Source organism: Lissotriton helveticus, chromosome 7, assembly GCF_964261635.1.
Source record: "Lissotriton helveticus chromosome 7, aLisHel1.1, whole genome shotgun sequence".
NCBI classification, from domain to species: Eukaryota; Metazoa; Chordata; class Amphibia; order Caudata; family Salamandridae; genus Lissotriton; species Lissotriton helveticus.
In genome coordinates, this window is record NC_136068.1 from 1,264,515,247 (window position 1) to 1,264,540,208 (window position 24,962).

The 24,962-nt window shown below is 47.3% G+C and overlaps 1 protein-coding gene and 1 long non-coding RNA gene across 4 annotated transcripts in view; one reads left to right on the forward strand and one right to left on the reverse strand.

The window, feature by feature from the left end:
- XYLT2 (xylosyltransferase 2) overlaps positions 1-24,962 on the reverse strand; it is a 165,122-nt gene that overhangs the window by 126,655 nt on the left and 13,505 nt on the right. The window lies entirely within an intron of this gene.
- LOC144767328 (uncharacterized) lies at positions 11,908-13,640 on the forward strand. Of its 2 annotated transcripts, none has more exons than XR_013598151.1 (4): positions 11,908-11,998; positions 12,576-12,693; positions 12,785-12,931; positions 13,275-13,640. It is a non-coding gene; the product is annotated as an uncharacterized LOC144767328 (long non-coding RNA). The 2 variants fall into 2 exon arrangements; XR_013598152.1 differs by lacking the exon at positions 11,908-11,998 and adding an exon at positions 12,366-12,475.

The following is a 24,962-nucleotide window of genomic DNA, read 5'->3' on the forward strand; positions in this document are numbered from 1 at the left end:
ATTCATCTCTGTCTAGCACGGACCTCGTCTGAAAACCACAACACTTTTTCAGCCGCTCCGTCCATGTCCAGGTTGCACGAAAATGCGCCTCCCAGGAATGGATTTGTGCATTTCCATAGCGCCCCACTATAGCCGCCTTCTGTGCCTGCTTTGGGAGTGCCTATCAAGCCAATGGTCACACGCGGAGAGTTACTTAGAACATCTAGTGTTGGTAGAGGCGAGCACCCATCACGCTCTGCTGTGGTGAAACAGCAACAATCTGAAGCAGGGCAGGCCTTTTGCAGGCCTAGTTCCACAGGTGACAATCACCACAGATGTATCTCTAGCCAGCCATGTAGTACATCTCAACAACATGGCAGTCCAAGGTCTGTGGCAACCTCAACATCGAGGTCTCCAAATCAACCACTTGGAACCGTTAGCCATTCATCTAGCCTTTAACCCCTTTCTTCAACAGATTAGAGGCAAAGTAGTTCTTGTGCACCCAGACAACATGACTGCCATCTTGTACCTACAAAAGCAACAGCCGTCTGTCCTTGCATAGAGAATATGGGGCTGGGACATCCACCTCCAGTACATCTCCAACCAAAGAGTCTTTTGGGAGTGGACACCGACTTTGCAGACCTGCTCAGCAGTACGCAGCAACAAGCCCACAAGTAGGAACTCCACCCACAAGTCCTACACCCTTACTTTCAGAGATTTGACACTCTAAGCATAGAACTTTTCACCACAAACAAAAATACAAAATCCCCAACCTTCACCGCCTGGTTTCCACACCCCCAGTCCATGGGCAGTGCTCTGTGTATGATTTGGCCAGGAATATTTGTGTGCAATGTGTTCCTCCTCTCCCAGTAATACCTTACGTGATCAGGAAGCTGAGGCAAACATCCCCCACACACATCCTGGTGGCTCCAATGTGGGACAGACAACCATGGTTCTCAACCCTTCAGGAGATGTCCATTGCCTCTCACGAGAAGCTTCCCAACAGGCTGGATCTTCACACAAAAAACCACAGCAAAGCCCGACATCCAGATCCCAAGCAGCTCAACTGGTGATTTGGCTCCTGTGGTCCTAGAGTTTAGTTCTCTTGATGTATCTTAAGTATGCATAGACAAACTTAGAGAAGTTCATCGGCCCGCTATGCACACCTGCTATCCTGCAAATTGGCAGTGTTTTGTCCACCGTTGTACTCCAAACCACATAAACCCTCTTATGCCTACTGTTCAAGACAATATCTTTTACCTTGTACATTTACAAAAATTAGGGTGGGCCTTCACATAAATTCGGCTACACCTAGCCACTATTGTTACATATGCATTATGGTTTCTATGGAAGGCTTTCAATGTGCCAGTCCACCAATGGTACCTCCAGCCCCAGTCAGGGGTCTCAATATTGTCCTTACCAGGCCTATAGGGCCCCCTTTTGAGCCCCTACATTGGCATTCTCTGTCATTTCTTTCTGGAAAAGTTGTATCCATGTAGCCACAACGTCTCTTAGACTTATCAGCTCCAATGCTGCTGGAACCTTTTTTCAAGGTGCACAATAAGAATGGTTCTTAAAACCAATCCTAAAGCCTTACCTAAGGCTGTCTCCTCATTCCACCTTAACCAAACAGTTGAGCTCCCAGTCTTTTTTCAGCGACCTGACTCAGTAGCTGAGCGAGTACTCCACACACTTGGCATCAAGCGTGCTCTCAAGTATTCTATAGATAGGACCAAGGCCTTTCGCAAGCCTTTGCCTTCTCACAGTCTCCTAAAGGTCATCTCATTTCTGTGGCAGAGATTGGCTGGTGGATTGTTAAATGCATCCAAACCTGTTATGCTAAAGTTAAAAAAAAATCTTCTCATCCTAAGCCACACTCCACCTGCAATCAGGGCACTTACCATAACAGACATTTGTAAAGCTGCAACATGGACTATGTAAACAAGAGTTTGGGACGTCTGTTGACCAACGGACTAGATAACTGTCACTTTTAGCCTTTGAAACTCAGCAACGCATTTTTGTAACTCTAGTTTCTGAAGCTTCTGAAAGGACGAACACTAAGTAAATGCACTCGCAGAGTAAAGTTGTAATTTTTATGCCAAGTTTGTTGCAAGTGCGTTCAGCATTTTGTTTTGTAGCAGAGAGCATAGATGCCTATGAGAGTAGCTAAGCATGGTAATTGTCTGGCTTATGTTTACGGATCTGCACAACATTTGGCATTTATTAGCAAATTTTCCTCCAAAGGAAATGCTGTCTCCTGCTGATGAGACCGTATTAACCGCTCCAGTTATAAGAGACGAATTGTCAGGGAAGGAAATGATAATGAAGCGGACATAAGAGTTCTGTGCATATCTCTGCCTGCTACTAATAACCTTGCATGTTTCTTATTAACAACTTGTTGGACGGCTACCACCCTGTCTGACTGTTTTTAGCAAGAAGGGGGAAGGTGACCAGGACCAAGCTGTGCTTTAAACTTTATTATGTAATTCTGCGGCCGAGACATTTTCTGAATAATCGTGAATTGCCACATGACCCCCCCCCCCCATGTGCCGCATAGTATGCAGATTTTATCCAAAATATGTTTTGTTTCTAGCTTAAACAGGTGCAAAGCTAATAAAAACGCAACAGCATGTATTGACTCCCAGTGGAATGCCCTTTGCGTAGTTTGACAGATCACCGTTCAATTGCGGATTACTGTAACTGGGTGTTAAACTGAATGAAAAACTAATTTAAAAAAATGTAGTTAAGCACGAACGTATGCCTGGAAGCGTCTTGGTGCTGTACTACGGGACAAGGAGTGTAGTACTGGGTTCCCAAACTGGTACTACTGAGATGAACCCTCTGCCCAGACAGTGTTACATGTCTACAAATGGCAATGATACTTTCAATGTGCCGCACTATGCAGCACATTTTTCCTTTTCTTGCTGTATAATGTAGCCAACCCTTCTGCATAATTTGGTTTTCCCCTGGTGCATAGATCCAGCAGGCCTGATTATAATGCCTTATTCATCTGGCTTGAAAGTACAGGTTGAAATCCATTCTGCTAGACAGAATCCAGTAAAAAAAAAAAAATGTAAAAACCAACAAAGTTTTCAGGGAGGCTAAGAACAGGGGACTGCTTCCTGTAGTTGAAAAATGTCTGAAAAGTAAAATCATGTCTTAGAATGTTTTTTTTGTGATCCTGCATATGGAATATCTGGCCCCACTACAGTCGGTTTCATTTGTATGCCTGTTATTGGCTGTAGGTTGACTCTTCCTCTTACTTGTCTAACAGAGGGACCAGGGTAGGTGTCCCAGACAATTGGATTTTGCCTGTATTTTCACCTGCGAGTGTTTTTTTTTGTGAATAGAAAGAAAACCATGCAAACAAGTTGCTTTTTTATGTATCCCAATAATCTTTTGTATATGACGTAAACCATTACCAAAGGTAATTGAGGCCCTTGGATTCTTTACAGCATTAGCAAAACTCCAGTTCGCTGCTCAGCTCCAAATCATACATAGGGCAGCCTCCAATCCATGTCAGATACTAAAGGCTTCCCTTTGTGAGGGCTCCGAATTCCTGATGGGATTTGTATCCCTAAGCTCACCCCTAGCCCCTCTGTCTCCTTAGACACCAGTTTTCTTTTTAATTAAAACCCTCCTGCGTAGACGTTTTGGACATTTAATTTGCTGTCAAGTTGAGATGCTTGGGATTTCCTACGCCGGGATCTCTCGTAAAATCGCAAGCGGACCTCGACGTCTGTGTTTCTCAATGAAGAGTATTCAGGCTTCGGCCACAAAGTCTCAGGTTCTTCAACACTGTTTGTTGGACTGTAATCTCTGGCAAGATGGTATAGGAGTCATTGTTAACTTTAATGAAATAGCTCTTTAACTTGGAGGAAGGGGGTCCTTCTATTGTCGCTGGCCCAAGCTACCTTCCATCTTTTTACCCTTTCACCCTGGTCATCCTCATCTTCCTTACTGATCACCATTATCTGATTGATTTGCCACGCTTTATAAATCCGGATTGATTGTGTGAAGGATGCTTTGGTTTCAGAGCACACTTTTGATGGGAGAACTGGAGCCCATCGAGGGAAAGGCCCTAGTTTGTCTGAAAGTGTGGCATGACTTGAGAAAAACAGTGCATGTGTAGGGAAGGCAGATCCAGCCTCCAGGCCCAGCAGGCCGAGTCTATTGACTGTCTGTTACAGCATTGTAGTCTCTCCTCAAAGTCGCTCGTGCCTGTCCCAGGCCTCCTTAGCCTCTCCCTCCCCTTTGAGGGTGGCCGTGTCCTGGATGACTCCCCTGATCTCGATCTGTAGTGACTGTATTGGCGCCTCTCACCTGGACTGTGGTGGGATCACGACGGGTCGCCATGCCTAAGAGTGCACGTTTCCTCGTGTGTGCTGAGAAGGCGAGGTGGGCCACATGCTATCCACCGGTTCTGTCCCATTTGCCTCCTGAGCAGCGGCCTGCGGTAGGCTGAGACCCCCTCAGACGTCTCTGCACACGCGGGTGGGAGAGAGCCTGCCACCAGCCAGAGAGTTCACCCGCCTGTCCTCCGAGGGATGCAAGGGAGGGGCCCTGGCCGCAGGCGGGCCGCAGAGGTCAGTGTCCAGGGATCGGGTAGGGACAGGAAGCCGGACATGCCTGGCGCGCGGGCAGGACGTGTCTGAGGCTGATGTGCCGCGTCATGAAGGATTACAAATGGAATCATCATTAGCGGAGCACCGCAACCGCCCGTTGTAAATTGATTGAGCTTTCGCCCCTGGGGTGCCGTACACCGTCCCTCGTAATTCATGCTTCGCGTTGGTTCGATAGCTCAGTGAGTCAAGTCCGTGTGACTGAGAGCTGTTGGCATTCCCTAGGTCGGCGATTTAAGTATAGGAAAGACCAGATTAGGTTTTAAGAAATCCCTCTTTCTTCGAGAGGGTTAGGTGGGCGGTGACCCGGTTGTTCGCACGTTTAGGCGCGGGGGCCAGCTGCTCTCCAGGGGTGGCGGCTGGATATCTTCCTTGGAGAACAGAGATGCAAGGTGACGGAAAAGGGTCATTAACACCATCCGCAGAACACACGACATGGTAACACGGGACGTCCAGCGTGCGCCTGGGTAAAGTCAGGGTACGGATGGCTGCGGGGTCAGCCTGTTTGAAAGCTCTCCTTACAGCGAGATAGAGAGACCTCTCTGGCAGGGCACAAGTCCTAAACAAGCAAACAAATCCCGCCGCCCCCCGCCCTCACTTACCTACCTCCGGCCGCTGTGACGCACACCGCAAGTCGGCCTGGAGCGCGCCTCGGCAGAGACGCGGGAGGACAGGAGCGTGACGCGCGTGAACGTGCACATTGACGTTCCCGCGCGTTCACGGACCTGAGTCGGCTCGTGCCCAGCTCTGTGTCGGGCTCGTTCACAGCTGCTAGTCCCTTGACAGGGATCAAGGCGGCTATAGAACTCGCTGGCGGGAGCGCTTCGCGCTCCAACACCAGCGAGCCCTAAAAAGCATTGGGGACAAGTGGCAGCCCTGTCTGGTGCCTTGAGCAAGGCTAAAAAAGTCTGAGGCCACCCCATTCACCAATACTCAGGATTTCGGGGATTCATAGTAGCCTCACCAAACCCAAAGCGGCGTAGGGTGCGCATTAAGAAGGACCAATCGACACAGTCGAAGGCCTTCTCCTCCTCCAGATACAGCAGGGTCACAGGGATTTTTAAAGTGTTTGTAAACATACCAGAGGTATTCGCCGAATAGAATAACACTTTTGAGTATACCTCTAGGTATATTTTATACTCTCTCTGACACACAAGAAACAGGACCGACTTTACTGTCTTGAGCTTAGATTTATAAGAACACCCAGGGCTAGACTAGCTTCCCCTGGTTAAGTCCGCAGGGTTGGCGTTGCTCCTAACCCGGTGTGACAGGTCATCTAATGATGAAGCCTGTCTTGAAAAGTTGAGGGTGAGACGACCTCTCAAAAATCTTTTGATGACCCAAAACCAGGAGAAGCCAAATAAACCAAATATGAGCCAGTTGATTTCAAACTCCCTGAAGTCTCTTTCTTGTGTTGCATAGTTTTTGGAGGATATACTTGAGGTGCAACCTCCCTTACGCTCCCCATAGGGATCTTTCTATTGTCCTTCACAGTCATTGAACGGCTTGAATGCTTTGGAGGAGACATTATACTGCACTGAATAAATTTTTTCTGCGATGAAAACTCATAACACTTAGGAGATAGCAAGCTCTAGATCCGTGAAGGTGTTGGAAAAAAAAAGGAACTGCCGTCACTGCATGGAGGTGGGCATTATATTGCTTCAGTGATGTCATCCAACATCACTTTCAGCATAGATACAAAGCCAGCGCACTTTACTAGAGACATAGGCGCATTAAGGTTTTGGGATCCAGTCTGACACCTGGGATTATTCTACAGGTGAGGAATCTGCAGGTAGAAGTATCCATGTGAACAATGAAACATAAGTGTAGGATACAGAAAGAGATATGTTTATGTTACTCAAGTAGCCAGCAGTACATAAGAGCCATGTAAAATCACAAGTGCTGTGTGGCTGCAAAAAGAGCTTCACTCTCCTGCATCAGGGATGCAGTCATAATTCAATGGGGTGTCCAACAAAGGCCTAGGTCTCTATCAGTGACAGAGCCCAGGTAGGGTATCGCAATCACTGGGAACAGATACCAGACTATGTACAGCAATTGAGTAATGGACACAGAGTGATCAGAAAGGAAGCTGGAGCCAGAAGGAAAAGGCTAGGACAACATCAGACCATGTAGAGAGGGTCTAAGTATTAAGGAAAATGGTGGGGAAGTTCACCAGTGAGGACCATGGACAGAGCTCAATGGGGCCTTCCCAATGAGGCAGAGTGGGATAAATGTAGACATAAAGCTGTAGCACCCATTGAGGAAGTATTGTAGGCAACTGTGTTGTACTGTTGCGATGAGTTTTATACAACAATATTAATGCACTGCGACATTGAGCATTCATTACTTTACTGTGCATGTGAATGGAGAGGAAGAGAGATTGAAATGGCAGCAGATAATTGTAATCCAAATGCATCAAAAGAAGGATTCATTGGCCTATTATCGCTTAGCCTTTGAGACTCTGACTTGGTTGCAAACCTAATGTGGCACCCAAATGAGACATGGCTTTATCTAGGTTACAGAGGACACACACCTAGTCACTTTAACGTCAAATTTAGTATGAGGGAAAACCAAAGTATTACCAAGGGGGCAAGCTGGTAGCTCTCTTGCTGCCTAGAAGTAGTACCTTTTGTGCAGTCCAGCCTACTAAATTAAATATATCTATACCCCAAAATTAAAAAGTGTGTATTTGTAATGAAAATGTATGTCGTTTCAGAACTCATACACTGATGTGTGGGGAAAAATAGATTACTAAAACATATTTAAAGCTTATATTTGAGTAATAAATTAAGCAACATTACTAATATTATTACCTTGATGCCTGCGGCATTGTAGCTATGGCTGTCATGTTTTCCTACGTAAAAAATAAATGCCTAATTAAACCTTGCCTGATGTACGACGATGATCGCCGCTAGTAATCTTGCAAACGGTGGACACTAATGTGGCCATGTCTGAGGCGGTAAATATATACAAGAGAAATCTCCCACACCACCTACGATGCTTTAACTATGGCTTTACACAGCATCCCTTCCTATATAAATCAGAACATGCTCGAAAATTTCATTTCATAGTTAAAGCATTGCAGGCCGTGTGGGAGATTTCTCATGTATATATTTATCGATTTGTCCCCCTCCTCCCAGACCTCCAAAGTATCTATGGGAGTACCTCGCTCTAGTTGAATTGTGTTGGTGATTTTTTAATCACAGGTACACCTCTCTTCCGAATTAGAGCATATCCAGTACTACTACTTCACCTATTTAGCAGATAACAGGGACCATAGCTGGGTCCTTTGTAAGAAAATGTTCTCTTTCAAAATCACTTATTTTTCTATCTTCTCCACCAAGTAAACTACATATATTACTCCACCTAGTAAACTACATATATTACAAAATACTGATGTACTAACACCAACCACAAGATCTGTCACCAGAAAGTCTCTGATACTGGTGTCAAAACATCAGAGTGAGGGGAGCCCACTCCCATATATATTATCCACAGAGTCGAATATTGGGACTCTACATTATCTCCCTGATCAAGGGAACAAATAGAGTATAATGGAAGGATTCCCTTTGTTCATATTTTCCGATGAAGATTTCACAACTCTGTTAGGCCAATTACCAGCTACAAACAAAAGAGTCACTGTATCTAATGCAGATAATAGTGAGTGGATAAAACTCATGAACTTAAAGAAAAAAGCAAAAAGAACAGAATTGCATGCATTATTCATGATGGAGTACCTCCGGGCCGGGTGGGTATACCCTCAGGCTTGAGGGTACGATATGTGCTAGCACTCTTCGCAGCAATACAAAAGTTCTTAGAAAGGTGGTCTCAAATCTCCAACAGATGTTCGCAAGATTGGATGATCCCGGTTGTGGAGACAGCCAGGGAGGTAGTGGTTGTCCTCATTCAGGAGATATCAGATCTCGAAGAAAAGCTTAAAAGTATGTTGGCGTTAGAAGACGCAAAAGCAAAGTTAGACAGCCTAAATAGCGAACTACTTGAGTTCGAAGAGTACCTGATAAAGAAAAAGACTGACAAATTGAAAAAAGACACAAGATGGTATACTCAGGAGAGGGCATACCCGTATCTGAGCCCAAACTACTATCAGGAGTGGCAGCAAAAGCAAACTAACCAGAATCAGTATAGACCTAGAAGGCAACAGTTGACCTTTTCAGACACCTTTTCATCAGACTCGGATGGCGATGGTTCTAATGTATCTGATGGAGGACAATCAGATTTTAGATCAAGGGGAGGCAGACAAGCACAGCCGCAATGTCCACAGCTGCCCTTACATCAAGGCAGACAGGGAGAACAAACCCAATACCATCAACAATCTCCTTTTTTAGGGAAGAGGTCAGGACAGAGGCCAGAGGAGATACCAAGGAGCAAATCAAAGGAATTACCAACAAACGTACCCAGCACCTCCACAGCCGTATAGGAGGACCAGAAATCCTCAATATTGGAACCAGTGACTGCCATTTTAGGTCCTCCCTCTGACGCTATACCAATATTTAATCTGTCGGAGCACCTACTAAGTAAATATGAAGTGGATGTGCTGAGCAAGGGGCTCTCTTTTGTTCTGAGCACCACATACATCAATTTTTAATTACACCAGGACATTTTTCCTTCTTTAAAAAAAAAAAAATCAGACTAAAGAAATATTTCACTTCTAAGAGTAGGGAGGAAACGGATATAAATCAGTCAGGGTGTAAACCTAAGTGTACATTCACACCAACTCTTGACATGGTTGGCCCGGAAGTGGTCATTTATGAAAAATCTGTTCTTAAAGAACTACAAAAAGGAGGCACTGAGATCTCCCCAAAACACTAAAAATATCACTGTGAAGCAGTGTGATAAAGTAGGTGGAATAGTGATCATGAACACTCAGAGCTACGATCAGAAAATACAAAGTATGCTGGCAGTCCCAGAACATTACAGACCGGCCAAACGGGCTCAATTACAGTCACTAAGCACCAAAATATAGGCAATAACTACAACAGGGAGATATTTGCCAGAATGAATTTGAATTTTTGAATCAAAAGGACCGCGTGGTCCCAGCTTTGTATGGGGTTGCGAAGATGCATAAAAACATGTCTAACCCACCTCTTCGCCCCATAATTTCATCGATCATCTCAAGTACTGAGCTGATTTCCAAGTATGTAGACAGTGTTTTATGCCCCCTTACTTCTACGTACCAATCGTATATCAAAGATACAGGGGACTTCATCAATAGAATTGAAAACATACCTTTCAGGCCAGACAGACATATCTTAGTAACACTTGACATCAAGGCACTCTACACGAACACACCCCAAAAAAATAGAGCTGTGGAAGCAGTGGCGTCGCTATTGAGTAGAACGCCGGGCAACAGACCCGATGAGTTCATTTTAGCGTGCCTGGAACTAGTGTTATTTAACAACTTTTTTTAGTTTAAACAAGACCTATACCAACAAACCATGGGGACCAGCATGGGGGCCTCTTGTGCCCTCACTGTGGCGAATATCTTCATGGGGGAATTCGAGAGAAAGCATGTCTATAATGAAGTGGCACCATACTTTGAGAATATCAGAGAATGGTGTTGCTTCATCGATGACATCTTTTTTATTTGGGATGGAGATGCATCCACTCTGCAGGATTATATCTCATGGCTAAATATGAGTGACGCAAACTTAAAGTTCACAGCTAATTACAGCAGCCATAGAGTTGAATTTCTAGATGTAGTCATCTCAGGTGACACAGGATTGTTGTCAGTGAGTTTCTATTGTAAACCCACGGCAAAAAACACAATTTTGCGCAATGATAGCTTCCACCCAAATAGCCAGAAAGACTCTATTCCCTTTGGGGAATTCCTCAGAATCAGAAGAAACTGTTGAAGCATAGCAGAACATGACACACATGGGGAACAACTAAAGAAAAGATTACTGGAAAGAGGTTACCCTAAATGACTAGTAAGATCATTTAAAAGAGCTAGATGTTATAATCAAGAGGCTCTGTTGGAGGGAACACATCGCAAAAAGAATGATAAACTAGTATGCTTTATCAACCACTCACCCCTCAATTTCAAGGTCAAAAAGATCATTGACAAATATTGGACCATACTCAATACAAATGATGATAATGTTGCACTTGAAAGACCGATAGTAGCCTATTGCAGAAATGCCAACCTAAGAGATAAGTTGGTGCATACGAGAGAACCAAAACCTAAAACTATGGAAGACAGAACCATCACAGGCTTACCAGCCATCAAAGGGAATCATAGGTGCGGTACCTGTGTTGCTTGTGACACTGCCATAGTCACAAAGAAATGGGAGTACAATGGACGTTCGAGAACTCTAAAAGACCATACCAATTGTAGTACTCTCAACATAATATATCTCATCCTATACCCCTGTGGAAAGGGGTATGTGGGAGAGACAAGGCGGGAGTTTAGGCTCAGATACTCCGAGCACAGGTCAGCAATACGGACAGGGGAGGTGGCATCCCCTATGGTACGTCATTGCCAACAACATGCACACTCCGAAACAGACCTATGATGGCTTATTCTTGAAAAAGTTAAGGTCAAACTAGGCCAAAATGTGACAGAAGCACGCAAACATAGGGAGACATTTTGGATGTAAACACTTAATACGGTGAAAGAGGGCCTGAACGAGGAAATAATATGGAACATAACTCACTGACGCAACTATGTCCAATATCTCCTGTTTCTCCCATACATATGTCCGTTTTTCAACCCTCACTTTGCATACAGTGCACTAATAACAACTGGCACCTTTAGAACAACTGATGAGAGGCCACACTTCGAAGGTGCACAGATTTCCAACCTGAGATGCGAACAGAGGATGGTTGTTCTCACATGCGGAACTTCTGACAAGAAGCTATATCTTGGATGACAAAGAACGCTCTCTAAGATAACACCAACAGAGAAGTAGGAACCGATATTACTTTTCAGCATACAAAATAATTTATGGCTGAGTGAACCCACTATGAAAACAAAGCAAAATATCTGCCTCCCGTATTAATAAGACAAAGCATAGCATTGTGATGGTGAGATCACGTTTCAATATGGCGCTCACAGAGCCATATTTAACTCATTGTCAAGAGAGCTCACGTTGAGAGGTAATCGTAATAAATATCTTGATATAAATACGTGGTTTAAGATAAATGAGCAAACACCCAATTGAATAGACTATGTTCCAACATGGCGTCCCCAATACCAGTGGATCAAGGTTCAGTATTCCGTGACGGGCAAACAATCACATGATTGACCATAGAAACGCACTCTAGGTTTACACGACGGTTATGGAGACAGCGAGTGTATTTAAGCTCACTCCATTCTGCGTCTGGCCTCTCCAGGTGAGCAAGACTGAGAAACAAAGAATACGGGGACCTGACGGCAAGTAAGTACCCACACCGGTATCCCTGACGGTTCGCGTGTCTAGAGATAGAGTAAGAGAGGGGGGGGGGGGGGGGCTATGGTGAATGCATTGCGAGAAATCACAGATGGCTAATTTTATACCCACAAACCTAGCTGGGCATTCTTCGTTCCCCACCCATTGTTGTACAGCTGTACAGGGGGAAACTATTAAGTAAGACAGTATAAGATTAGAAAACCAATATAGGAAATCTGACTAATGTGTAATCATATCACTAGTAAAAGTATAAAAGAGGTAAAGGGTATTCCCAATATCTGAAGTGCAAAGTTGTTTTCAGGCTGAGTGCAGTATTCAAAGAGAGATCAGTGATTCCATAAACTTGTTCTTATAGAGTGGTCATGTGGCATCGGTATACCAAGTGAATCTTAGCTGGAAACGCAAATTACATACAGGGACCGTGATTACAACCAGTAGAAGAAATAGGATAGTGTTATACACAAGGTATCTGTCTCATTTTAAAGATCAGTATCATTGGCGTGTAATCTTGCATAGGTAACTGCACTGTAATGCTCACTCTAAATATAATATCATGCCATTACAGATATAACCAGCACTCCTGGCACAGACCAAAGCCTGACTCATAGGCATAATTCTTGCCGTGCTCTGGGAACATACCAAAAAGAATCCCTGTATTAAAGAACTGCGCCTGAGCTCCACAGGTAAACCCCAATGGGAGGGTCTGTTCAACATCTGAACAATGCCCAAAAAGATAGGATAACATGTAGTAACAGTTTTCTTCTCGCATTGCAGCATAGAGATGGGGATAAACAACCGCACCCCCCCGCCAAAGACAAACTATGTTCGCAGAACGTAGCAGCAGCGTAAGGATAATACCCCCAGAAAACCACTGATGACCGGATTTTAAGAAAAGTAGAAAATCCTGACCAATCAAATCGGGTTAGTGTATGAATTGTCGTCATAACGCATGTATGGGCACAAAACGAACTTAGGCTATAACAAGTAGTGCACAGTGAACACTATTAGATTTCACTTTTTTCACTTTTCTTTCTACCTTTTGCACTTTGTTGGTATGGTGAAGGTGCCCCATCTTTACTCTTAGGGATCCCCCCCGCCCCACCCCTCCTAGGACACTTTTTCCTTTGCTTCATCACTGTAGGTTTTCATTGAGTCTATATAGGTGGAGTAGCAGGCACGAGATTCTTCGTGTGTCTTATAACTTAGTTTGATCAAAATTATTTTTCTGGGAATTTTCAATAATTGAAAACCCTTCCATTTGCAGATTCAAATCAGTTAAATCCACCGAAACGTACGTTGGCTTGATGTATTCCCAGCTGGCGGCAACACCATGGATAGCAGAAAAGGATTCCTACCATGTGTACCACTAGCACGTTAATTTAGGCTGGGAAGTTGATGTGGTTCTGAATGTGTGTATGTGTGCTTGGTTCCGGTGAGGATGGGATGGAATGGAATGAGAGGTGTAGTATGATATGATCAGTTCTTTCTTCCTTTTGATGGGGATATGAAACGTCATTACCATTTTGTCGGAAGCTGATTTGCATGCATTGTACCTTACAACAAAGAAGTATTGCTTTTATGTTTGTTATGTTTTAATAATATATGTATTTTTTCTCTAAAAAAAGTATTTTCAAACTACCCAAATAAAGTCATGTTTTCCTTATATTTATAAATAAATAAGGATGCTAAATCCTTTATTAAAAAAAAAGTATATTTTGAATAAAATGATTAAATGAAATTTTGTAGCATGTCCTGATTTATATAGGAAGGGATGCCCAAAAGAGCTGTGTAAAGCCATAGTTAAAGCATTGCTGGTCATGTGGGAGATTTCTCTTGTATATATTTGTCGGTTTTTCACCCTCTTCCCAGACCTCCAAAGTATCTATAGGGGGTACTTCTCTCTAGTAGGCATGTCTGAGACGGTCATAACGCTGATAATATTAGTAGCACAGGATAACTTTTATTGAACAAGGTGGGAGACCCCCTAAAATCGACAAAAGAGAGCAATATAGACATATTGAGTCCAGTACAGATGTGTGTGGCAAACTAGGACATAAGAATGAAAGGTCCCAATCAAGTGTGAAGCTCATGTTAAAGAGATACTAAAGGGTTCTTAGCCATGAGTTTTGGATGTTTGCATTGGGAACCCCTGGTGCTTTATAAAACATTCCGACAGTGAGCATCTCCAGGCTTCTCCAATGAGTAGCTTGTGAGCTGCTGGTAGCTCTCCGGCTACCTTTAAGTAGCTCTCCTGTGTGTAGTCCAGTTTACTAAGCTTTTTCTTGGCTGAATTAATATATGTTTACCAAATTTGAAAAGTGTGTATCTGAGATGAAAATGTGTGCATCAGACCTCATAAGCGTATTTCTGGAGAAAAATGGTTGAATTTCCAAAATATATTTAAAGCTGATATTTAAGTGAGAAATCAAGTGGCACAGGGAGACCTTCTCTGATATCATTACCTTGGTGCCACGGGAAGTGCTGCTATGTATTAATATGTAGAGGCATTCAAAATTGACAAAGTCTTTTTTACATTGCTTCTGGCAACCATGCCTGATGCACTGCAGTGATCACTGCTAGCTGCCCTGCCCTGAGGTGTCCACTGCAAGTAATCTTGCACATGGTGGCCACAAATGTAATCTTGCTTGATGTGGCCATGACTCTAACACTAATAATATTAGTAGCTCTGACTGACTTTCACAGAGCATAAGTAGCTCTTATTACAGAAAAGGTTGGAGACCCCTGATCTATCAGCAACACACAACCATTTCTGTAAGGTGAGCCATAGTGGATCTGCAATATTTTGTAATGTCATTTTTGCTAAAATAATTGTACTGTCAACATGGAAGCAAGGGGTTCAGAGTTACATATGATAAATGAGAGCAACCCCTGAGATGTCTATGATACCACTCAAAATCCAGAGGTGAAAAACCTCCCCTCACTATTACTGGTATTTCCTTAGCTGTAGTCTAAGAAACGGATGAAGTGGTAAGGTTATGGTTCTCAGTTTGTCAGTGAAGGCAAGTCACTCCACTCCCCAACATGGCTACCTTCAACACCCTCCAAGCTCTGCAGCCACATCACTCCCATAAAGGAGTGGTAAACTAAGGAATGGGGCAGTTGTAGTAAAACCTATCAGTTTTTAACCCTATGGGTAAAATGTCCTGGTGTATAAGGTCTGGACGAGAACCAAACGAGAAGTGCCTGTAATGCTCATGAATGGGACTCATAATTGATTAGAGGAAACCCCTTGATACGCAGTACCCACAATTGAAATATATATATATATATATATATATATATATATATATATATATTACAGGTAACTCCTTTGCCATTTCCTCCTAGCACGAGAAAGAAAAGAGCGCGGACCACGTTATCTTCAAGTTAATTTATTTCCATCGGAGGTGCAACAGCAGCCATGACGCAATATATATATATACAGGAAGAAGCTGAAAATTTCATTGTTGCCTTGAACACTAATGATTTCAATCTGTCTTTCACATCACATATCAGTCAAAAGGAAGCCCACTTTTTGGATATAACCTTGGAGGTCAGTCAGGACAGGCTTGAAACAAAGCTCTTTAGAAAGCCGACTGCAGGAAATACTATCCTGCATGCAGGAAGCCACCATCCGCCACATTTAATTCGGAGCATCCCCTATGGGGAGATGCTTAGAATTCGGCGGGTGTGTAGCACAGATATCCATTGCAAAACAGCACAGGCAGCCAGTAAACGAAGGTTCCTGGCTAGGGGCTATGCAGAAAACCTTATTGATACAGCTATAAGGAAAGCAAATGGCCTGTCCCGCAGTAATGCACTGATCCACAAAAAGAAACAAGCATTGGAAATGCAATAGGTCTCGCACCATTAGAGTTAGTGCTTTTAGAATTGTTTATGGGTTTTTTTTGTAAATGTTTAGCATTTTTGTTTCCTGTAGCCAATGCTAAAGAATTACAAATAAAAAAAGCCATAAACATTTCTTAAAGCTGTAACTGAAATGGTCTGAGACCTATTGCACTGTGTGAGGGTGAGGGGTTGAAGGGTGAGTGAGGGTGAGGGGTTGAGTGTGAGTGAGGGTGAGGAGTTGAGGGTGAGGGGTTGAGGGGTGAGTGAGGGTGAGGGGTTGAGGGTGAGTGAGGGTGAGTGAGGGTGAGGGTGAGTGAGGGTGAGTGTGAGTGAGGGTGAGGAGTTGAGGGTGAGTGAGGGTGAGGGTGAGTGAGGGTGAGTGAGGGTGAGGGTGAGTGAGGGTGAGGGTGAGGGTGAGTGAGGGTGAGGGTGAGTGAGGGTGAGGGTGAGTGAGGGTGAGTGAGGGTGAGTGAGGGTGAGTGAGGGTGAGTGAGGGTGAGTGAGGGTGAGTGAGGGTGAGTGAGGGTGAGGGTGAGTGAGGGTGAGGGTGAGTGAGGGTGAGTGAGGGTGAGTGAGGGTGAGTGAGGGTGAGTGAGGGTGAGGGTGAGTGAGGGTGAGTGAGGGTGAGGGTGAGTGAGGGTGAGTGAGGGTGAGTGAGGGTGAGTGAGGGTGAGTGAGGGTGAGTGAGGGTGAGTGAGGGTGAGTGAGGGTGAGTGAGGGTGAGTGAGGGTGAGTGAGGGTGAGTGAGGGTGAGTGAGGGTGAGTGAGGGTGAGGGTGAGTGAGGGTGAGGGTGAGTGAGGGTGAGTGAGGGTGAGTGAGGGTGAGTGAGGGTGAGTGAGGGTGAGTGAGGGTGAGGGTGAGTGAGGGTGAGGGTGAGTGAGGGTGAGTGAGGGTGAGTGAGGGTGAGTGAGGGTGAGGAGTTGAGGGTGAGGGTGAGGGTGAGTGAGGGTGGGTGAGGGTGAGTGAGGGTGAGGGTGAGTGAGGGTGAGTGAGGGTGAGGAGTTGAGGGTGAGGGTGAGGGTGAGTGAGGGTGAGTGAGGGTGAGGGTGAGTGAGGGTGAGTGAGGGTGAGTGAGGGTGAGTGAGGGTGTGTGGGTGAGGGTGAGTGAGGGTGAGGGTGAGTGAGGGTGAGGGTGGGTGAGGGTGAGGGTGGGTGAGGGTGAGGGTGAGTGGTTGAGGGTGAGTGGTTGAGGGTGAGTGGTTGAGGGTGAGTGGTTGAGGGTGAGTGGGTGAGGGTGAGGGTGAGGGTGAGGGTGAGTGGTTGAGGGTGAGTGGTGAGTGGTGAGGGTGAGTGGTTGAGGGTGAGTGGTTGAGGGTGAGTGGTTGAGGGTGAGTGGTTGAGGGTGAGTGGTTGAGGGTGAGTGGTTGAGGGTGAGTGGTTGAGGGTGAGTGGTTGAGGGTGAGTGGTTGAGGGTGAGTGGTTGAGGGTGAGTGGTTGAGGGTGAGTGGTTGAGGGTGAGTGGTTGAGGGTGAGTGGTTGAGGGTGAGTGGTTGAGGGTGAGTGGTTGAGGGTGAGTGGTTGAGGGTGAGTGGTTGAGGGTGAGTGGTTGAGGGTGAGTGGTTGAGGGTGAGTGGTTGAGGGTGAGTGGTTGAGGGTGAGTGGTTGAGGGTGAGTGGTTGAGGGTGAGTGGTTGAGGGTGAGTGGTTGAGGGTGAGTGGTTGAGGGTGAGTGGTTGAGGGTGAGTGGTTGAGGGTGAGTGGTTGAGGGTGAGTGGTTGAGGGTGAGTGGTTGAGGGTGAGTGGTTGAGGGTGAGTGGTTGAGGGTGAGTGGTTGAGGGTGAGTGGTTGAGGGTGAGTGGTTGAGGGTGAGTGGTTGAGGGTGAGTGGTTGAGGGTGAGTGGTTGAGGGTGAGTGGTTGAGGGTGAGTGGTTGAGGGTGAGTGGTTGAGGGTGAGTGGTTGAGGGTGAGTGGTTGAGGGTGAGTGGTTGAGGGTGAGTGGTTGAGGGTGAGTGGTTGAGGGTGAGTGGTTGAGGGTGAGTGGTTGAGGGTGAGTGGTTGAGGGTGAGTGGTTGAGGGTGAGTGGTTGAGGGTGAGTGGTTGAGGGTGAGTGGTTGAGGGTGAGTGGTTGAGGGTGAGTGGTTGAGGGTGAGTGGTTGAGGGTGAGTGGTTGAGGGTGAGTGGTTGAGGGTGAGTGGTTGAGGGTGAGTGGTTGAGGGTGAGTGGTTGAGGGTGAGTGGTTGAGGGTGAGTGGTTGAGGGTGAGTGGTTGAGGGTGAGTGGTTGAGGGTGAGTGGTTGAGGGTGAGTGGTTGAGGGTGAGTGGTTGAGGGTGAGTGGTTGAGGGTGAGTGGTTGAGGGTGAGTGGTTGAGGGTGAGTGGTTGAGGGTGAGTGGTTGAGGGTGAGTGGTTGAGGGTGAGTGGTTGAGGGTGAGTGGTTGAGGGTGAGTGGTTGAGGGTGAGTGGTTGAGGGTGAGTGGTTGAGGGTGAGTGGTTGAGGGTGAGTGGTTGAGGGTGAGTGGTTGAGGGTGAGTGGTTGAGGGTGAGTGGTTGAGGGTGAGTGGTTGAGGGTGAGTGGTTGAGGGTGAGTGGTTGAGGGTGAGTGGTTGAGGGTGAGTGGTTGAGGGTGAGTGGTTGAGGGTGAGTGGTTGAGGGTGAGTGGTTGAGGGTGAGTGGTTGAGGGTGAGTGGTTGAGGGTGAGTGGTTGAGGGTGAGTGGTTGAGGGTGAGTGGTTGAGGGTGAGTGGTTGAGGGTGAGTGGTTGAGGGTGAGTGGTTGAGGGTGAGTGGTTGAGGGTGAGTGGTTGAGGGTGAGTGGTTGAGGGTGAGTGGTTGAGGGTGAGTGGTTGAGGGTGAGTGGTTGAGGGTGAGTGGTTGAGGGTGAGTGGTTGAGGGTGAGTGGTTGAGGGTGAGTGGTTGAGGGTGAGTGGTTGAGGGTGAGTGGTTGAGGGTGAGTGGTTGAGGGTGAGTGGTTGAGGGTGAGTGGTTGAGGGTGAGTGGTTGAGGGTGAGTGGTTGAGGGTGAGTGGTTGAGGGTGAGTGGTTGAGGGTGAGTGGTTGAGGGTGAGTGGTTGAGGGTGAGTGGTTGAGGGTGAGTGGTTGAGGGTGAGTGGTTGAGGGTGAGTGGTTGAGGGTGAGTGGTTGAGGGTGAGTGGTTGAGGGTGAGTGGTTGAGGGTGAGTGGTTGAGGGTGAGTGGTTGAGGGTGAGTGGTTGAGGGTGAGTGGTTGAGGGTGAGTGGTTGAGGGTGAGTGGTTGAGGGTGAGTGGTTGAGGGTGAGTGGTTGAGGGTGAGTGGTTGAGGGTGAGTGGTTGAGGGTGAGTGGTTGAGGGTGAGTGGTTGAGGGTGAGTGGTTGAGGGTGAGTGGTTGAGGGTGAGTGGTTGAGGGTGAGTGGTTGAGGGTGAGTGGTTGAGGGTGAGTGGTTGAGGGTGAGTGGTTGAGGGTGAGTGGTTGAGGGTGAGTGGTTGAGGGTGAGTGGTTGAGGGTGAGTGGTTGAGGGTGAGTGGTTGAGGGTGAGTGGTTGAGGGTGAGTGGTTGAGGGTGAGTGGTTGAGTGAGGGTGAGTGAGGGTGAGTGAGGGTTGAGGGTGAGTGAGGGTGAGGGGTTGAGGGTGAGTGAGGGTGAGTGAGGGTGAGGGGTTGAGGGTGAGTGAGGGTGAGGGGTTGAGGGTGAGTGAGGGTGAGGGGTTGAGGGTGAGTGAGGGTGAGGGAGGGTGAGGGTGAGTGAGGGTGAGGGTGAGTGAGGGTGAGGGTGAGTGAGGGTGAGGGAGGGTGAGGGTGAGTGAGGGTGAGGGTGAGTGAGGGTGAGTGAGGGTGAGTGAGGGTGAGGGGGTGAGGGTGAGGGTGAGGGGGTGAGGGGGTGAGGGGGTGAGGGGGTGAGGGGTTGAGGGTGAGTGAGGATGAGTGAGGGGTTGAGGGTGAGGGGTTGAGGGTGAGTGAGGGTGGGTGAGGGTGAGGGATTGAGGGTGAGGGGTTGAGGGTGAGTGAGGGTGAGTGAGTGTGAGTGGTTGAGGGGGAGTGAGGGTGAGGGTGAGTGAGGATGAGGTGTTGAGGGTGGGTGAGGGTGAGTGAGGGTGAGTGAGGGTGAGGAGTTGAGGGTGAGTGAGGGTGAGTGAGGGTGAGGGTTTGAGGGTGAGTGAGGGTGAGGGGTTGAGGGTGGGTGAGGGTGAGTGAGGGTGAGGGGTTGAGGGTGAGTGAGGATGAGTGAGGGGTTGAGGGTGAGTGAGGGTGAGGGGTTTAAGGTGAGTGAGGGTGAGTGAGGGTGAGGGTGAGTGAGGGTGAGGGGTTTAAGGTGAGTGAGGGTGAGGGTGAGTGAGGGTGAGTGAGGGTGGGGGGTTGAGGGTGAGTGAGGGTGAGTGAGGGTGGGTGAGGGTGACTGAGGGTGAGGGTGAGTGAGGGTGAGGGGTTGAGGGTGAGTGGTTGATGGTGAGTGAGGGAGAGGGGTTGAGGGTGAGGGGTTGAGGGTGAGTGAGGGTGAGGGGTTGAGGGTGAGTGAGGGTGAGGGTGAGTGAGGGTGAGGGTGAGTGAGGGTGAGGGTGAGGGGTTGAGGGTGAGGGGTTGAGGGGTTGAGGGTGAGGGGTTGAGGGTGAGGGAGGGTGAGGGTGAGGGGTTGAGGGTGAGGGGTTGAGGGTGAGGGAGGGTGAGGGTGAGGGGTTGAGGGTGAGTGAGGGTGAGGGTGAGTGAGGGTGAGTGAGGGTGAGGGGGTGAGGGTGAGTGAGGGAGGGTGAGGGGTTGAGGGGGAGGGGTCGAGGGGGAGGGGTCGAGGGTGAGTGAGGGTGAGGGGTTGAGGGTGAGTGAGGGTGAGGGTGAGGGGTTGAGGGTGAGGGGTTGAGGGTGAGTGAGGGTGAGGGGTTGAGGGTGAGTGAGGGTGAGGGGTTGAGGGTGAGTGAGGATGAGTGAGAGTGAGGGTGAGTGAGGGGTTGAGGGTGAGGGGTTGAGGGTGAGTGAGGGTGAGGTGTTGAGGGTGAGTGAGGGTGAGGGTGAGTGAGGGTGAGGGGTTGAGGGTGTGTGTGTGTGACAGTAACTTGTGTGTGTGAGGGCAGTGTGTGTCAATGCAACGGGGCTCATGTTATCGACCTCAGAAGCATTAAAAGTGTGTCTTGGAACGTCTGAGGGCAGCTCGTGTTACAAGCTTGCTTTGAAGATGGTCATGCAGTGCTGGGAGTGGAGCAGATGGTCCTGTTTATGACCTGCAGAGCGCGTGTGAAGTGGGCGCGGATGAAGTGACTGGGGGGTGAGGGGTGTGCAGCCTGGTGTGCTGAAGCCTGGCAGCAGAGGCGGCGCGCGCCAGCAGAGGCGGCGCCTGCACACAAATTGGCTAAGTGGCTAAGTGGCTGGTGGCAAATGGACGCACATCAAAGGAGCCGCGAAAGTAGCATGCAAGCAGAGGAACCAGAGACTCATCTGATATCAATATTGTTCTCCTTCTGGGAGTGAGAAACTCCAGCTTTTAGAATGGTTTCATCACTCATCAAAAACACAATTCTACAACCAGAGACACTATCATTTCCCATTCTGCGTACAGATCTTCCCATGTGTAGGAGTGGTCCCAGTCACCGGATAAGTCCCAGCTGCGGCATTTTTTGCATAGCCATCTTTTTATTTGCGTACCTAATAATGTTTGATCTATACACCAATGCTATCGGACTCCATTCTGCCCCGCTCTATCATGGGCCGATTGCAGGATGCCCGATAGCTTCTTGCGACCTTTGGCGCCCCTAGACCACCTTCGCTCAGTAGTAAATACAATTATTTATATTGGAATTGAGTAATGTCTTTTCTGACTTGCTTTTCATTTCATGCATCACAGCCTCCCTACAATGTAACTACGAAAGGTTGGTATGGCAGGAAAGCTGCCACTTTAACAAGTGTCTGCTTGCAAAATGTGATTACCGCAGCCAGGTCTAATAGTTTGAAGCACACACTTCCAGCAGAAACAAGGAGAAGGGGGACTTACGGAAGGGCAATGCACCCCATAGGTCAGAAACAAATACCCCAAACATGGCAGTACACACACCACAGGGCAGGAAGAAGGGGCACCGACAGGGCAACACACAGGGCAGGGAGCAGGGATCCCGACAGGACAGCGCACAACACAGGGCAGGGAGAATGGGCAGCGCACACTACAGGGCGGGAGAAAAGGGAACTGACAGATTAGCGCACACCACAAGGCAGGGAGAAGCGTTATTGATAGGGCAGGGAAAAGCGGTACTGACCATGCAGTGCATGCAATGGGGAATCGAAAAGTGGCACTGACAGGGAAGCGCACAGGACAGGGAAAAGCGCCACTGACAGGAAAGCACACACCACAGGCAGGGAGGAGCGCCACTGACAGGGAAGCACACACCACAGGCAGGGAGAAGCGCCACTGACTGGGAAGCACAGGGCAGAGGGAAACTGCGCTGGTAAAGTAGCACACAGACAGAAATGCGAGATGCGCGCAGTGAGAGGGCAGGGAGACCGGCGTGCACTGGCAGAAGCGAGGGAGGCCTATTGTGCGAGTGTAAGATGGAGAATGACCTGTGCTGGGAATGGACCGGAGGATGCGCTCAATCACAGGGAAAGGCAAACGCTGAAACTGAGGGTGAACGGATGCGCAAAGAAGCATGCAGAGCAGCAGCGCTAGAAAAGCGAGCCAGCAACAAAGGATGACTGCCCGGAGGTCGTGATCAGATGTGGGAACAGAGACAGAATATACAGCTTCAGAGTGAGACGACGAGTGTCGACGGGGGATTGGAAAGAAGAGCAGTCAAGGGAACGGATTCTGCCATGATATGGCCGTAGAAGCTGAAGAAAAAGATCCAGTCGATCAGGGAGACTGAACAAGAGACCAAGAACGCTGGGCGCAGTGAGCCCCAAGGCAGCGCTAGATCGCCTTGCGATTCCCATCCAGACCCACATCTACCTCGGGCCAAGTCCCATCAGGAAAAAAAGCAACAATTAAAGAGAGTCCTGGACAGCAGATGACAACCTTGCAGGGTGGGATCTACGTGCTACTCTTCAGAAGCGAGAAAGCTGTCAGTCCCGCTCGCCTCCTACACAGCCCCTGCTGTACCACAATCAGAAGGAACGTGACGAGCGCCGTCAGCCAGACGCCAAGCAGGAAGGCAGCGTTTAACAAGCATCAACAAGGCTAGCGGCAGGCAGGCAGGGGAGGAGAGGAGGAGGCGGGAGGAGAGTAGGGGAGGCACGGCCTAGCGGCCGTGCAATCAAGTAGTGAGGGGGCGGGGCTGGGGGAGGCTGTGGAAGAGAGTAGGCAAGGCGACACGGCGGGAGGGGGCGGAGCGGGTAAACAAAGACGGACATGCACGCGCCCGTGACTTTTAAGGTCAATGCGCATGCGCATAAGCTTAATGCGCATGCGCATTGACCTTAAAAGTCACGGGCACTGCAAGGAATCGCCACGATTCCTTGCAAGTTAGATAAAGTGTGGATGAGCCCCTATAGTCTCGCTTGCTCGATGCGCATGCGCATCGACAGGCGAGACCTAAAAAGACAGGGCTGGAAAAACTGAGGCCAACCAACCAGTCAGACTTATCTGGACTTACAATAGTCAACACATGGCACTACGTAAAATAATCAACCATCACTGGGATCTGGTTAAACTAGATCCAGTAATAGGAGAACGCATGCCTAACAAGCCAATTATTACCTACCGCAAAGCATACTCATTAAATGATGCTTTAGTCAAATCGAGTCCGGAGGTAATTCCACCTAAAAACTGGCTAGCAGCAAGTCGAGGCTTTAAAAAGTGCTCCAGCTGTAAGGCATGCTCGCAGGGGCTGAATAAAACTGAGTACCTAACAGCATTCTCCACAGTGCCAAGAAAAATCAACAAACAGTTGACATGTAAGACAGAATATGTGGTTTATGTGCTGGAGTGCCCATGTGGTCTGCAATACATTGGTAGTACCAAATTGCAGGTGCACAAGCGGGTACTCCAGCACATAAGGGCCATTAACACCAATGACACCGCATATCCAGTGGCCAGGCATTTTAGGGAGTTCCACAATAATGAAAGTGGACTCCTCAGATACTTTGCCATAGACTGTGTTGGTCCTCTCAGGAGAGGTGGCAATAGAGAGGGTATCTTAAGAGCACTGGAGACTAGATATATCCTTGAAATGGATAGTAAGGCTCCTAATGGTCTCAATTCCACTGAGGATATTTATACATGTCTCTAGTTCTCAGATTATCTTCTTCCATCTCTCCGATCTGTATATTGGCTTCCGTAATTTTGTCCTTTATAAGTTTAACTGTAGTTGGCCAGGACAAACATACATGAAAGAAAGAACTTAGTTGTTTGGTCCACATCTGTTAAAAAACTTTGTTCCATACCTGGAGGTATAGCTGGTTGTGAATATAAAGCAAAAAAACTAACTGAGCTAAACTATTCGTTTTTAATCACTTGTTTAGAAATGCATTCTAATCTCACAACGTATAGGGGCTTTGTTTTGTGCTAACCTTGGATTGTGAAATGACATTTCTCAGGTTTAACCAATGGGTTCCTAGTATGTCAGGTTTAGCACAAGCCGTTAATACAGTAAACAGCGTATTTTGCACATATATCCGAACAATGGAGACAATGAATTGTACACATTAACTTATTTTGCAAAAGTAATCATTACTTGCATACTATGTAGATAGCTGTAAATATATGAAATACTTTGTACAGACATATATATATATTTTTCTATTATAAGAGTATATTTTTATTCTGTAAATAATTGTTTGGTGTGTCGGATATACAAATTGTATTTAAAACATTTATCAATGCAATAGCTGATACAAAAGATGAATTTGTAGTCCAACAGAAAATGCATTACGCTGTGTATGGCTTTAAGGACACTCCCCTATGATGAAAATAGTTAACCAATCAAATTGTTGTTTGTTGAATGCATTAGCACTTTAAATTTCACGCAACTCTGTCAGTGCGCCATGTGACCAAGGCCTCTGTGTAGGCTGAAACGTTATGCTGCCGTGGCGTGCTAAGAAAATAAAGTAACTCACTTGCTTCTGGGTCTTCCGTTTTTCCTCTGGTGTGATGGCTCTGGACTACGGGCGCGTCGTTGTGAGGATAACGAGTATGCAATAATATATATATATATATATATATATATATATATATATATATATATATATTTACTGGAAAAAACATAGGTTTCACACATGTTA